Here is a 14,776-nt window from a genome sequence, read left to right on the forward strand (position 1 = left end):
AGATTTGTACCTTTTACTCTATAAAATTATCTGGAGAGTAATTTACTCAGCCAGGGCCTCTGAAAGGATTCATTTCAGAACTATTCAATTTTAACAAGGCGTCTTCATGGCAGTTTTTCGAAACCAAGGTCAGAGGTCTATGGAGAATACCAAAAACCACTTTCAAAATGTTTTCTTGGGGAATTCCCTGGTGGCCTAGTGGTTAGGATTCTGGGCTTTCACTGCCATGGCCTGGGTTCAATCCCTGGTTGGGGAACTGAGATCCTGCAAGTTACGTGGTGCGGCCGAAAAAAAAATTCTTTTTTTCTTAATCTAATTTGTCATTCAGATAGTCCTTAAAAATCATTCACCAGAATTTTATGTAAATAACTGCATGCAGAAACCAGCGGGGCTTACAATTGTGGATCAATCCACAAACTCACAAGGCACTTACCAGGTGCTTCATTATATTCTACACTGGAGCCACATGAAGCACTAGATTGAGACAAGTTTTACAAGCAGGAGCAGAAGGCTTTTGAGGCTTGCATACCACAAAATTAAGGTGCTGAAATAGTACCATTTAAGAAAACTGAGGGATACATGCCATCCAGGATAACTATGGACACTACAAAAAACACAAAAGCTTCAAATCTGTAAAGAAAGTAAAAAATAATTCTCCTAAAATGCTGTCTTTTAAATTTTAAGTAATTTAAAATAATCTAATATTTTTAGACATTGTTTCTAAGATGAAATTACTTATAATTGCATTCACGTATTTACATGGACCAGATTTCTGAACATTATCTATCACAACAGATTTTATAAGAATTTCCCAAAGGCCCAAGCTAGAAAACAGTCAAATCTCCATGTGCAGCTAATATCATTACAAAAAAATTATGGTAAATCTTTAAAGTACATAGTCATGAAATTACACTTCTTTGTTAATCATGTATGAACAATTAAATGCTCTCAGCTGAAGGAATGTGAACGGGAGCCTGGTCCAAATTTTTAGAAAGACAGTAAAAATTTTTATTAATCTTTAGACACATACTTTTGAAAGTGTGATACTAGCTACCGAAGTTATCAACATGGAATCCAAGTTTAAGAACTGGAAGAAATTTAAGAAATGATCCTCGCTCTATGAAGATGGAGAATCAAAAGCCAAAAATGAGGGATGATTTGCCCAAGATCACACAGCTAGGCTAGTTAGTGTAGAGGCATGATTAGATTTGACATCATACTCTGCTGCCCTGTGCATTCCAAGACAATGTCCTTCATATGGCACGAGACATAAACCCATTACATAAAATTTACCTCTAAAAAAAAAGACAAAATCCAATCACACAACCTCTTTAAATAGTGTGTCAGAAAAATCCCTTAGCAACATTGAGAGGAAAACCAAAATTACAATTAGTTATAATTGTTCTCTGTTGACATTTTCTAAAGGTCTGTGGCAAAATGAGAAATAAGGACAATGTAATGAGCTTTTCATAACATTTTATTTCTTCAATGTAGAGGACTATTCTTTATTCTAAGATTATGTCCTACATACTCTTTTATGTTAAAATGTCCTTTCTTTTAAGAAATGATGGTGACAATAGTTTTTGTTTTTTAGTGTCCTTACTTGCAAAATTAAAGCAGGCAATCCTTTACCAATTCTCCTGAATTTCAAATATATTACTGACCTGTGAAATCCAAAAGCCTGGAAAACCCTGGCCTACAACAGTGTAAGCATGAGATCTGTATTACAATACCATAAAAAAAAGTCAGAAAAAAAAGAATTTGAGAATCTGTAAAAAAGAGATCATTGAGGTAAACTTGAGTAAATCATCTAGCTTTGTAATATTTCCTCTGAGGAAAGGCAGTGTGAGCTAAAATTACTGTATTATGTTTTCAGTCTATTTTGAAATTAAAGCACATTTAATTTACCAAATGAAGTTAAACTTCCTATGTTTAACTAAGTTAACTAAATTGAACAAACTTATGTTTGTTCCTGGAACTCCTTACCCCAAAACTTTAAGTTCTATGAAGGCAGAAACTTTTTTTTTTTTTTTTTTTTTTTTTTTTGCGGTACGCGGGCCTCTCACTGTTGTGGCCTCTCCCGTTGCGGAGCAACAGGCTCCGGACGCTCAGGCTCAGCGGCCATGGCTCACGGGCGCAGCCGCTCCGCGGCATGTGGGATCTTCCCGGACCGGGGCATGAACCCGTGTCCCCTGCATCGGCAGGCGGACTCTCAACCACCGCGCCACCAGGGAAGCCCAAGGAAGAAACTTTTGTTTTTAATTTCCTGCTGAATACTCAGTTTATAGAACAGTATCTGGCACATAACAGATTCTCCCCTAAACATATACTAAGAGAATGAATGAAATGCCCAGCATCATGCAAGGCACTGGGGACTTGGTATCTGCCACTCCACTGGCCTTTAATGTCAACAAATATATGAATGCACTGGAACCTCTTTAGAATACTTGTGCTAGGAAATAGGCCTTTTAAGGGAAAAAGTCCCTTAAAAGCATAACCATATCTAGAATTTTCAGTGGTTATTTGATTCAGAATTTATCCTTTGGCTCAAGGGGTATTAAAGTACATATAATGAAGAACCATAATAGAATTCCATCATAGTAAATGTGAGGCAATGCTGTCATCTGTCTCATTCATGCAAATACCTTAAATGACAACTGTTTTATTTCCAAGGAGCTCAAAACCTTGTTTCAATCTTCAGCACTGTTTCAATCACTGTTCAGTCACTGTTTCAATCTTCAGCAAAGCGATATAAAGATTATTTATTCTACATAACTTTCATCAGCTTGATAAATGTGTACTAACTTTCTTACAGCAACCTAATTATAGAGGCAACACTTGTGATGAAAAAAATCAATAGTCAAAAAATAGGCATAATTGTCAAGGGGTATAGTTTCAATTTTTCTTTAAAAAATTTTGTTAACTACCTAAATCATTTTAGACTCAATCTTACTTATTTCAAGCACTTGAGATGTGGCTCCATGTTATTTGTACAGCTGTATTCTTTCACACAACTTCACAACTTGTTATTTAATCTCAAAACTATGTACATGTCAAAGTTAAAATGCTGACATTTTGCTTATGGTTCCCTCCTTTGCTTATGGTAAATCACTAAAAGGGTGTATTTAAATGAAGAACTACAAATTCCAAGTGTTGGTCCAAGATGAAAAGAGTTCCCAAAGCAATAGTTTCTGGTGGAGAAATGAAATATTTGCTCAAGAGAGGCATGAACTGTGCAATGTCATTCATTTTATGATATCTCATTTTACAATTTCACATCTGTAGCCTGACTAAGCCAAACGATTGACCAAAAGTATTAATTAAAACAACAGTTTGTATTCAATGCCATTAGCTATCAGTGCAGTGCAAAGCTTTGAAGTCAGTTTAGTTTTCTTGGCAGACACCAAGGTAGTTAAACGGTTTTTCTTTCCTTGCTCATAGAAATAGTCAATAAATTATTTGGTTCAACTAAACGCATGCTGATAATTTTAAAAGCTTTTAATACCGAAGATTGTTTATTTCAATCTCCCTTATACCATGTTCATGTTAGTTCTGAAAGCAGCAACTATAGTTTCCTAAAAAATCAAAGATGCATCTCATGTTATGAGACTGATTCCTTCAAAGCTCCAGGCACTGAAGAGATGAAATATCATAGGGCACAAAGTAACTCTTGTTCAAGCAACAAAGGCTTTCTTTCTCCATATTCTTACAAATAAGCCTGCTTCAAGGAGATACTTCCTAATGTCAATTTAACTACTACATTATCTGCTGCTAAGTGTCAGTAACAGATAACGAAGAAAACTCAAATATGAACACGATTCTTCAAGTCCTTACAACTGAGGCAAGATGCCAAAAAGCTTCCTGCCTCTAAGTAGTGGCTCTGTGATACTGAGCAAGTTCAATATCCTTCAGGGCTGCCACTACTACCACCATCATGTAGGAGTATGATGTTAGCACATTTAGCACAGAGTAGTTGTCATTATTATTTATCTTCAGCCTCATCAGTAGCATGCAGTAAATGCTTCTAAGCCCCTCCTCCACAAGAATCACAAAACAAAACCCAGATACTTGGACAGAAGTTCAAGTGAACAATGCTACCACAGTTGCCATTATGCCAGTGGCATATAGGCTTCCCCTTTCCTAATTCACTTGACATAGAACAAGCAATACTTTATTGATGCCACTTCCTTCAATCTTGGAAAACAAGACTAACTTGTCTTTTTGTATGAGTCCTTTCTAAAAATAAAAGGAAATCCCGTAAGATTGTTAGATGTGACTACAAAAACAAACAAAAACCCATTGATGCATGGGAAAGACCTGGGAAAACACTGGCAATGAAATATTATATTATTAATACATAAGAAGTTTGACTGAACTGAGAAAATTAAAATAATAAACTACATTTTCTCTATCGAATTAGCAAAGTTTTAAAAATTAAAAATGATAGTACTCAGTGTTTGTGAGAACACAGTGTCATTTGCATTTGTTGAAAAAAAATGCATTTAAAAAAACTGGTAATATAGATTGAGAACCTTCTTGAAGATGTTTATGCTCTTTAATCCTGTCATTCTACCCCTGAGGAAATAATCTGAAATATGGTCATAGCTTTAGACACAAAAATATTCATTCAACACTATTATCATAGCAGAAACTTGAAAACAAATTAAATGCATAATAAGAATTTCTGCATGTAAAATAACTGAACGTAATGAAGACATTAAAAAGTGCCTATAGGGGACTTCACTGGTGGCGTAGTGGTTAAGAATCTGCCTGCCAAGGCAGGGGACACAGGTTCGAGCCCTGGTCCGGGAAGATCCCACATGCCGTGGAGCAACGAAGCCCATGCGCCACAACTATGGAGCCTGTGCTCTACAGCCCGCGAGCCACAACTACTGAGCCCACGTGCCACAACTACTGAAGCCTGCCGCGCCTAGATCCTGCGTTCCACAACAGAGAAGCCACCGCAATGAGAAGCCTGCGCACCGCAACTAAGAGTAGCCCCCACTTGCGGCAACTAGAGAAAGCCTGCACGCAGCAATGAAGACCCAATACAGCCAAAAAAAAAAAAAAGTGCCTATAGGGAATTCCCTGGTGGTCCAGTGGTTAGGACTTGGCACTTTCACTGCCAAGGGCCCAGGTTCAATCCCTGGATCCCACAAGCCGCGCAGCATGCCCCCCACCCCAAAAAAGTGCATAGAACATGATTTTAATAATAAAGGAAAATGTTTATAATTACCAGGTAAAAGAAGGGGAAATGTAAATTTATACATATACCACATAATCAACCATATTAAAAATGCAAACAAATAGAAAAAAAAAGAATGAAAAGAAACAAAAATGTTACTGGTGATTCTCACTGGACAGTGGGATAATGGATGATTTTATTTTCTTTTTACACATTATCATATTTTTTAAATTTGCCACAAAGAATCCCTATTATATAGCCAGGCTTAAAAAAATTTTTTTTGTTCATTTAATTAGAGGCTATATAAACAGTGGCTTTGAACTTAGTAAACCCTGAGGCTCAGTTTCATCATCTATAAACAGGGTAAGAATTCTTCCCTTTCAAGGTTACTGTAAAATCAGTGCAGAACTTGACACATGAGTTGATACTGTAGCTACTGTTATTATTAATTATTATACTGTGGTGGGCTTAGAGAGCACAGTGCCCTTAATATGCACGTAGAGATGTTTTCCCCTTTACCAAGTGGTTCTAAACACATAGTAACACTTCAAATTACTACAAAACACTTAGGTTTTGTAGTAATTTGAAATGTTTTTCAGTCTCCCCCCTTGTTGTCGTGCTGTGACTTATTTCCTCTACTTGTTGCCCCACCCCTTCTAGTTTGCTCTTTCTACTTTACAGAGAGCTTAGAAATCAGACAGTCCAGCCCAGAGGATTGAGACTGGCAGTTCAAAACATAGGGGTTTTTTTGGTTTTGTTTCGTTTCGTTTTTGGCTGTGTTGGGTTTTTGTTACTGCATGCGGGCTTTCTCTAGTTGCAGCGAGTGGGGGGCTACTCTTCATTGCAGTGCGCAGGCTTCTCATTGCGGTGGCTTCTCTTGTTGCAGAGCACGGCCTCTAGGCACACGGGCTTCAGTAGTTGCAGCAATGGGCTCAGTAGTTGCGGCACGTGCGCCATAGAGCACAGGCTCAGTAGTTGTGGCACACGGGCTTAGTTGCTCCGTGGCACGTGGGATCTTCCGGGACCAGGGTTTGAACCCATGTCTCCTGCATTGGCAGGCGGATTCTTAACCACTGCGCCACCAGGGAAGTGCAAAACACAGGTTTTCTGACCCACACAGCGACGCAATAATATTTGAATTAGTAGCCAAAGTATAAAATTTAGAAGGTTCATATAAGAATCCAGATTTCCAACTTCTGAAAAGTAGGAAGATTTGACAACAGCAGGGCTGGTGTCATCAAATGGCACATGCTCTTCTGTGCCACAGTTGACCACGGTTCTCACGACTCCCTTAGACTCCCAGGCACTGACAGTGGAGGTTAGCTGCCACACATCATGACACTTGAACCATTTTATCTTCCTCCAGGCCTGATTCACTGTTCAGCCTCAATACTTATATGATTTTATGACCCGTTACCTAGCTGTATTAGTCAGGGTTCAATCAAGAAATGGAAGTCATAAAGTAATCTGAACCAGAAAAATTTAATACAACGAGTAACTATAAAAGGGGACTGGAGGGCTTCCCTGGTGGCGCAGTGGTTGAGAGTCCACCTGCCGATGCAGGGGACACGGGTTCGAGCCCTGGTCTGGGAAGATCCCACATGCCGCGGAGCGGCTAGGCCCGTGAGCCATGGCCACTGAGCCTGCGCGCCCGGAGCCTGTGCTCCGCAACAGTAGAGGCCACAACAGTGAGAGGCCCGTGTACCGCAAAAAAAAAAAAAAGGGGGGGAACTGGAATAATGAGAAATTAACCAGTAAGAAAGAACTCTGAAGAACATAAGAACTGCAGCTAAAAGGAGCAGTGACTACCCAGGACCAAAATAAGATTTGCTCAAAGAAGAGGTCTCATAGGGGTTGAGATCCAAACTCTGCTGGAGAGGGCATGGCTGGGGCTCAATGAACAGCAGTAAAAGGTCTGGGACCAATTCCAAGGTATATGTGTGGTGGTGGGGTTTCCCTAGACCAAGCAATGCTTGGACACCAGTAGGGTGTCCCACAATTCAGTTCAATTCTAACACTATCCGGAAATAGCATCAGGTCCTACAAGACTGGCCCCCTGCCATTTCAGATGCCAGTTCCAAGTCCAGGTTGTTATCAGTGCTTCTGACCAACTAGCTATAGGTCAGAGGTTCCTTGGGTTCAATTAATTGGCTAGAGTAGCTCACAGAACTCAGAAAAACATTTTACCTACTAGATTACCTGTTTATTATAAAAGAATATAACTCAAGAACAGCCAGATATAAGAGATTCATAAGCAAGGTATGGGGAAAGGTCACGGAGCTTCCATGCTCTCTGGGCATGCAACTCTCCTAGCATCTCCATGTGTTCACCGAACCAGATCTCCAAACCCTATCCTTTGGGGTTTTATGGAGGCTTCATTACATAGGCATGATTGATTAAATCACTGGCCACTGACGATTCATTCAACCTCCATCCCCTTTCCCCTCCCTGGTGGGACTGTTAAGTTCCAACCCTTGGAATCATGTGGTTGGTTCTCCAGGTGACAAGCCCCCATCCTTAGGTTACCTAGTGGCTTTCCAAAAGTCACCTCATTCACATAATAAGACACCTTTATGGCTCTTATCATTTAGGAAATTCCAAGGGTTTTAGGAACTCTGTGCCAGGAAAAGCAAATACATACTTCTTATTATAAATCACAATATCACAAGCAGAGAAGTTTCTGTGGTGCCACACTGGTGTTAACTCACTGGAAATCTGTACTCTAGGGTGTTGGGAAAACTGTTCATGGGAAAGTGTCTCACCAGAGAGACTCTCCTATAAAACCACCCAAGACGGGGTTGCCAGTGGGAACTCCTGACTGCTGGGTGCTGGAGAAGCTGTGTGTTCAGCAGGAGTCTGGGGCTTTGAAAGCCACCTGCAGTGCAGAAGCTGGACACTGGTGAGGCTGGCTGTGCTACAGGAATCAAGTCACCTAGGAGGCCTGCTGAGCAAGCATGCCAGAACCAAGAGGGAAAACCCCTTCTCCTTACAACTTCTCTCCAGTATCCTCTACTGACAAAGCTTAACATTGTGCCAGCTGGCAAAGGAAAAATATTTAAAGGGCCCACATCCATTTTTGCAGCGTAGCTAATGAAGAGTGAATTTGGAGCTGAGAGGCAATAAATTGATAACTGGCACACCAGCTTACTAAAATTACACAAAAAGTTACACAGGAGCCAAGTGAGAGCCAAGAACAGTAGACAGCAAGTAAAGTGCTTGCTCTTAAGGCTATTTAGCTAATCAGAGACTTTTCTAGTCCTTTAGATTGCTGAGGCTTCTGGATGGACAAGTTCTGCATAACAGAGGTGCTATCAATATTCTTTTCCTTCACCTCTATTAATAATAATATTCACTAAGTACTTACTAAGCCAGGCACGTTCAATTATAATCACCTTACATATATTAACTCATTTAATCCTCACAGTAATCCTATAAGGTAGATACTTCTATTATCCCCACTTTGTACAACAGAGGCAGCGAAAGTTCAAGTAATTTGTCCCGGCTCACAAAGCCAGCAAATGGCAGAGCCATGATCTGAACCTACACAGTCTAGCTCCAGAATCTATACTCTTAAGCACCATGCTAAACTGCTTCTCTATAAAACCTATTTCATTGTTTCATCTTTTGCTTTTAGCACCTGTCTTCTTTCCCCAACTTGCCTTTGTCAAATGCATAAAGAATTAATGAAAGGAACATATACAACAAGGTGCAGAAGCTAGGGTATAATTTTTTGGTTAATAGAAAATTGACCTCCAGATAAATACAGGGTTCACAATCGACTGTTTAATGTAATTATCTAGTAGTTAACCCCAAGACCCTGTCCCTTAAAAATCCATATAATCAGGGCAGAGGAATTTGCAGACCAACTAATACCTGCTTCTATTGCAATGAAGTTAGACATTGAATATTAGTATTAAAGGAGAATTGAGATTTTTATAATTCCATCATAAGTTTTAAGAAATACCTGTACTCATGGTTAGCATTACTACTTATTACTTGGAATTCCAAACTGAGCTACAGAGGCTCTTAAACTTCACTGTCATTCAACAAAGTCTCACATCTAAATTCTTCAATGAGAGGAGAGGTTAAGACTGTCATACAGAAGCATTCTGAATCCAGTTCAGGTCTTCTTCCCTCAAAAAGGATGTCAATTCTTGAAGAGCACAATTTAGAATGACTAAACTATGAAGATATCGAGATATCGAGTGTGAAGTTAATCTTGAATAGTTTGAAATGAGAACTGCTTCAGATTCCAATTTGGCAGGTGCTAATTTAAAGGGCATCTAAGACATATTCAGTCTTTCTTTTAGGTTTCAATGGTATTCAGAGATTGTTTACCTCAGTAGTTTTAATTCTGCTACACTGAGTAAGCACAAGGCATGAGATACACTCTGGAAGGTAAAATGTTAGTGATGCAAGATATTCCTAGTTGGGGGAGCTAAAGGTGCTGATTTAGATCCATAATATTTTCATTCCTTCTTTACAATGTTTATTAGGAAAGAAAATATCATCTAATGGTCAAGTGCTTTGGACTGGTAATCAAACTGACTTAGTTCAAATCCCACCTCTACCAGGTATGTGATGTCTTCAAGCCTGAGTATCTATCTCATAGTCTCATCCTGAGGATTAAACAAGATAATGCACATCATTGCCTGGTACATAGAGGGAGCTCAATACGCATTAACTATTATTAATATTATTATGCAGATAAATGTCAATGATGTTTATCCATATAACTTTTTCAGGAAAATAATATTGAATCAGATTGCATCTAGACTTTGATTCAAACTTAGCTTTATCAAGCAAAGATACTTATGAGACAATAACAATATAAGACAATAATCTGAGGGAAGACAAGGTTACTGATTGCTTTCCAGATATGGATAAACTACAGAGAATTCAAAGTTTCAAAGTCTAAAATTTAGAAATGAAATTCCAAACAACTGTAAAATCTATTGTATTACCATAAAAGAATAAAAGGTTAATACACCTGAAAATGCAAAAGTCCTTAAAAATGAAACTTTGTCAAATCTATTTTAAAAATAATTGTCAGAGAAAAAACATACTGAACAAATTCGTTCTTTAGACACAAACCTTTGATTTGGTGGTAACTCAAGAGCCAAAGAGATTTATTATGAATGAGTCAGTTATTATCATTAGACACAAAATAAAAACTTTAACACACGAAAAACAAAACAAAGCTTAAAATGAGAATAAGTATAATGAAGAAGAGAAAGTTAACTACTAAGAAAAATACTATAAAGCAGGGAGACCAAAGGAAAAGCCCTGGCCTCTCCAAATGAAACATTCATGGTGAACAGGAATGCCAACCCCTAAACAAGACTTTTTGGATTCCAAATTGCTGAGAAGTTTCATGATTTGGGGGTGGGGGGGAGTTTACCCCTTAATAGAAGTCTGCTCAAAATAAAAGGTTTAAAAATTATAATTTAGAACAAAGTTATAAAAATGAAAATCTTAAAAAAGTTTTTACAATTGGTACTGAGAATAATCCTCAGTGTTTTTTAAAGTTCTTATTATGTTCTAGATACAGTGTTAAGTCCTGTGCTTATGTTATTTCCTTACATCCTCACAACAATCCTATAAAGTCATTTAAGAGAAGAGTTGGATGTTAAACAGCTTGCTCAAGCAGACACTGATTTTGACCTACACTACCCATCTCAGACAGTTCCTTTTGAAATTAGTGCATTACTAATTACCTTAAAAACTTTATTGAAGTAAGAATAGCACTACTTTCATCTGCATATCTATGGATCTATACTGCTTCAACACATGAAAAATGTGGCATTATAATCCAAACTGGCCTGTAACAAGAAAAGTACGAAATGAGAGAAAGTCTTCAAAAAGTTTTATAGCAATATGATATTTACAGTTATAGGAGTAATTGTATGTCTGTTAAATCTCACAATACTGCATTTGGGCTTGTATTTTGTATGCTTTTTTTTAAATTATTTTTGGCTGTGTTAGGTCTTCGTTGCTGTGCGTGGGCTTTCTCTAGTTGCAGCGAGCAGGGGCTACTCTTTGCTGTGGTGCGTGGGCTTCTCATTGCAGTGGCTTCTCTTGCTACGGAGCACTGGCTCTAGGCGTGTGGACTTTAGTAGTTGTGGCACGCAGGCTCAGTAGTGGCGCACAGGCTTAGCTGCTCTGGGAGTGTGGGATCTTCCTGGACCAGGGCTCGAACCCGTGTCCCCTGCATTGGCAGGCAGATTCTTAACCACTGAGCCACCAGGCAAGCCCTGTATGCCTTTTTTCCACTTCATTTTCTTAGTATTTCATTTCCACAAGTATATTGCTCTGCAATGGAATGGAAGTTAAACAAGAACTGGCATGCACCAGAGAATTTGAGGAGTGCTGCCCTAGAGCTCTGGTGCAAATACTTTGCTTTCCCAGCTCTGTGACAAAAAGGAGACATGCTCAGGTAAATGACAATCCCCAGACCATCAGTATAAAATCTCACTCTGGCCATCATTTATATCTGAACTTCATTCCTCAATCAGAGCACCTGCTAAGCTGGGTTGATCCCAGGTAATGTTAAGTTGCAGGCTCTCAACCTACTTATGTAGCATTTTCATTTAGAATCAAAGAAAACTACTCATTAACAACTGAATCTTAAAACACAATATAGTACTACACTAGTGTGTCCAACTCTCTCATCCGACAAAACCTCATTTGTGTAAAGCATGTTCTGGCTGCCTTTACAAGTTTAATTTTTCTCCTGCCCATATGCTGAAGAAGAAAGCATCGTGATTATCAGCCACTTATAAATGCATTTGAGAATCAGAGATTTTGTTCCTTTGTTTTAGAAGTCATTTAGGCATAAGGAAGTTACAAAAGCATCAAGAAAGTTGGTTGGGGGGCAAGGCAGTGGAGAAAGTGACCAAAAAAATCAATGCCACACAAACCTCTTGACGGTCAGATATGGCAGCTAGACACCACTGCTACGGCAATTTCAGACTACTTGATTTCAACTCATTTCTAAATACTAATCCTGCCATAATTAATGGCTTTATTGATCTTTTATTCCTGCTCTGAGAAATTCTGAAGAAAAAAGTTTGGAATGACAAAGGAGCAGACAGATTAAGAACATGAATAAAAAGCGAATCTTTTCATATAAATGAAAGTGAACCGCAAAATAAATTAGGTTTATTGGTCCTTTTATTTATAATAACTCCAGTCCCCAAGAAAAGCTAGACTTCCTTAAAAAGAAAAGTTGTTTAGCCAATGTAGGAGTTAGGGGAGCTATTCTCTAAGGGTATAAACTGTGCTTCCTAGTCTCCATGAATGAAGTTTATTTTATTTTATTTTATTTTTGCAGTACGCGGGCCTCTCACTGTTGTGGCCTCTCCCGTTGCGGAGCACAGGCTGCGGACGCGCAGGCTCAGCGGCCATGGCTCACGGGCACAGCCGCTCCGTGGCATGTGGGATCTTCCCGGACCGCGGCACGAACCCGTGTCCCCTGCATCGGCAGGCGGACTCTCAACCAGTGCGCCACCAGGGAAGCCCTGAAGTTTATTTTTTACACATTTATCATCTCACTAGTTTCGCAATACATTGATCTATAATAATAGTATAATTTGTCTAGGAAAAAAATGCTAATTCCTAGGAGATAAAAATCACCAGTTGAATTCTAAAATGTCTTTAACTAAGTTACACATAACTTTTATTTTTGTCCTAACAGCTCAAAATGCAGTTACTGCTGTAATAATGAACAGATATTATGAATGATGACTTATAGCATTTCAAGACCTGCATCTGGAAAAAGACCATTCGGTCATCCATTTAGAAAGCCGTAAGTGACATATCATACTAATTATCCTTATTAATAGCCTAGTTAATTACACCACTCACGTACACATTTCCTTCAGTGAGAAAAGAAGATAGCGTATACCTGCATATTGCAAAAATCACTCAAGACAGTTTGAGAAAATACTGAAACTGGAAAAGGTCTAAGAATTTTATAGAAATAAAAAGTTCTATCAGTTCTTCATTTGAATTAATTATAATTCTTGATAAATGTTATCTCAATAAGTTTTTAAATATACAAACCAACTTAAACTTCACAAGTGTCAGCTCTAATAATATCAACTCAATTCTACTGTAGTTATAAGAAAATATGATTTATGCCAGAGGACAGAGAGCAGGTTCACAAAGGACTGGGCAGGCAGGTAGCCCAAATGAGTGAAGTAGGCTTCACAGCCAAGAAGGACTGTGACAATCTACCACTACTCAGCTCTAGCCAACTGTTACCTTGAGGAATAAAGACAAAAACCAGTAATAATAAAATTAACATTCTGCTAATCTAATAAAGTAAGTCTGTAGGCTAGATTTGGGGCTACCAGTTTGCTACCTCTGCCACAAGGGACAGAGTGGCTAAGAACTGCTCTGAGTCAGAAAAACTGAGACTGAACAAACAGCTGTGACTCTAACACACTTGATGAACTCGTCCAAGTTACATGATCTAAATGTCAGTCTCCTCATCTGCACCTCACTGGGTTTTTTAAATGAAATTAAGTAATGTATATGTTCAAAACATTGTAGCTCAATGTTATCATTAGATGCTGAAAGGAACGGATAAAAAAAGGAAACGGAAAAGGAGCAGCAGCAATTCAAGTCCCCCTTCCATCTGGCTGTGGGCTTTATTTCTCAAACTCATAATGCCTAGTTCCGCCTTCTTTCTCACCCACAGGTTATTTTCTTTACCAGCAATAAATGCCTCCTCTTTCCTCAGGTTTCCTCAAGGCCCACCTCACACCTCACCTATACCTTTCCTTTATATCAATACTTCAGGCCATTCTCCACTCCCCTTTTCTTTGAAAGCACTTTCAGGACTGGCAGTGAAACTATCTTACTGCTGAACCCCAAGGTATACTCAAGAAATCCTGAATGTAGTAGTTTTTCTCCCTCAATCTTTGAGCGCTATGCATGTTGTGAACTCCTTATGACAACCTGAAGAACCTATCTGCACTTTCATTGAAAAATGCTTTCATCGTTCTTCCCTGTTAATGTTTGTTCAAGTAATGATAAAGAATCAAATAAATTAAACAAAATGTCAAACCATATTAACAAAAAATTCATTTCTAAACAAACATTTGAAAACAACTTCAAAAACCCATTCAATGGTCTCCTTCTTTAAAAGGAAATGTGACTTAAGAACAATCTAATTTAGTGTTTTTCTTACTTCATTTTTATTACAGGTATCCAAAAAAATACCTTTCCCCAAAAAGCTTTGCTTGATTTTCTCAAAAAGAGAAGTTATATTGATTTCAACTCATATGGACAAACAACATTCTCCATTTATATTTTGATTGCATCTAGAATCTTGATTCTTTGGAACTTCTGGGTATCAAAAGAACATTATGGTGCCTCTCTCCCGTAAAATGCACAGAGTCCCAAATTTTGGTATGCAATTTCAGCGAGTTCAGAGTATTCCAGAATCTTCAGTGGATCCACCCACCCCCGTTATGAACTGTAGTGATGAAGAGAAGGTTTGTTTCTATTATTACATGTTGTGCATCTTTCGAAAAGATAGTCTTCCTTAATAAGACCTTTAACTCTGATATTAACTGGGGAAGC

General features: G+C 38.5%; 1 protein-coding gene across 2 annotated transcripts in view; it reads right to left on the reverse strand.

Moving 5' to 3' along the window:
* Positions 1-14,776, reverse strand: part of SLC39A9 (solute carrier family 39 member 9) — a 47,587-nt gene that overhangs the window by 31,985 nt on the left and 826 nt on the right. The window lies entirely within an intron of this gene.

The sequence above is a fragment of the Grampus griseus genome, assembly GCF_964374135.1.
Source record: "Grampus griseus genome assembly, chromosome: 2".
Lineage (NCBI taxonomy): Eukaryota > Metazoa > Chordata > Mammalia > Artiodactyla > Delphinidae > Grampus > Grampus griseus.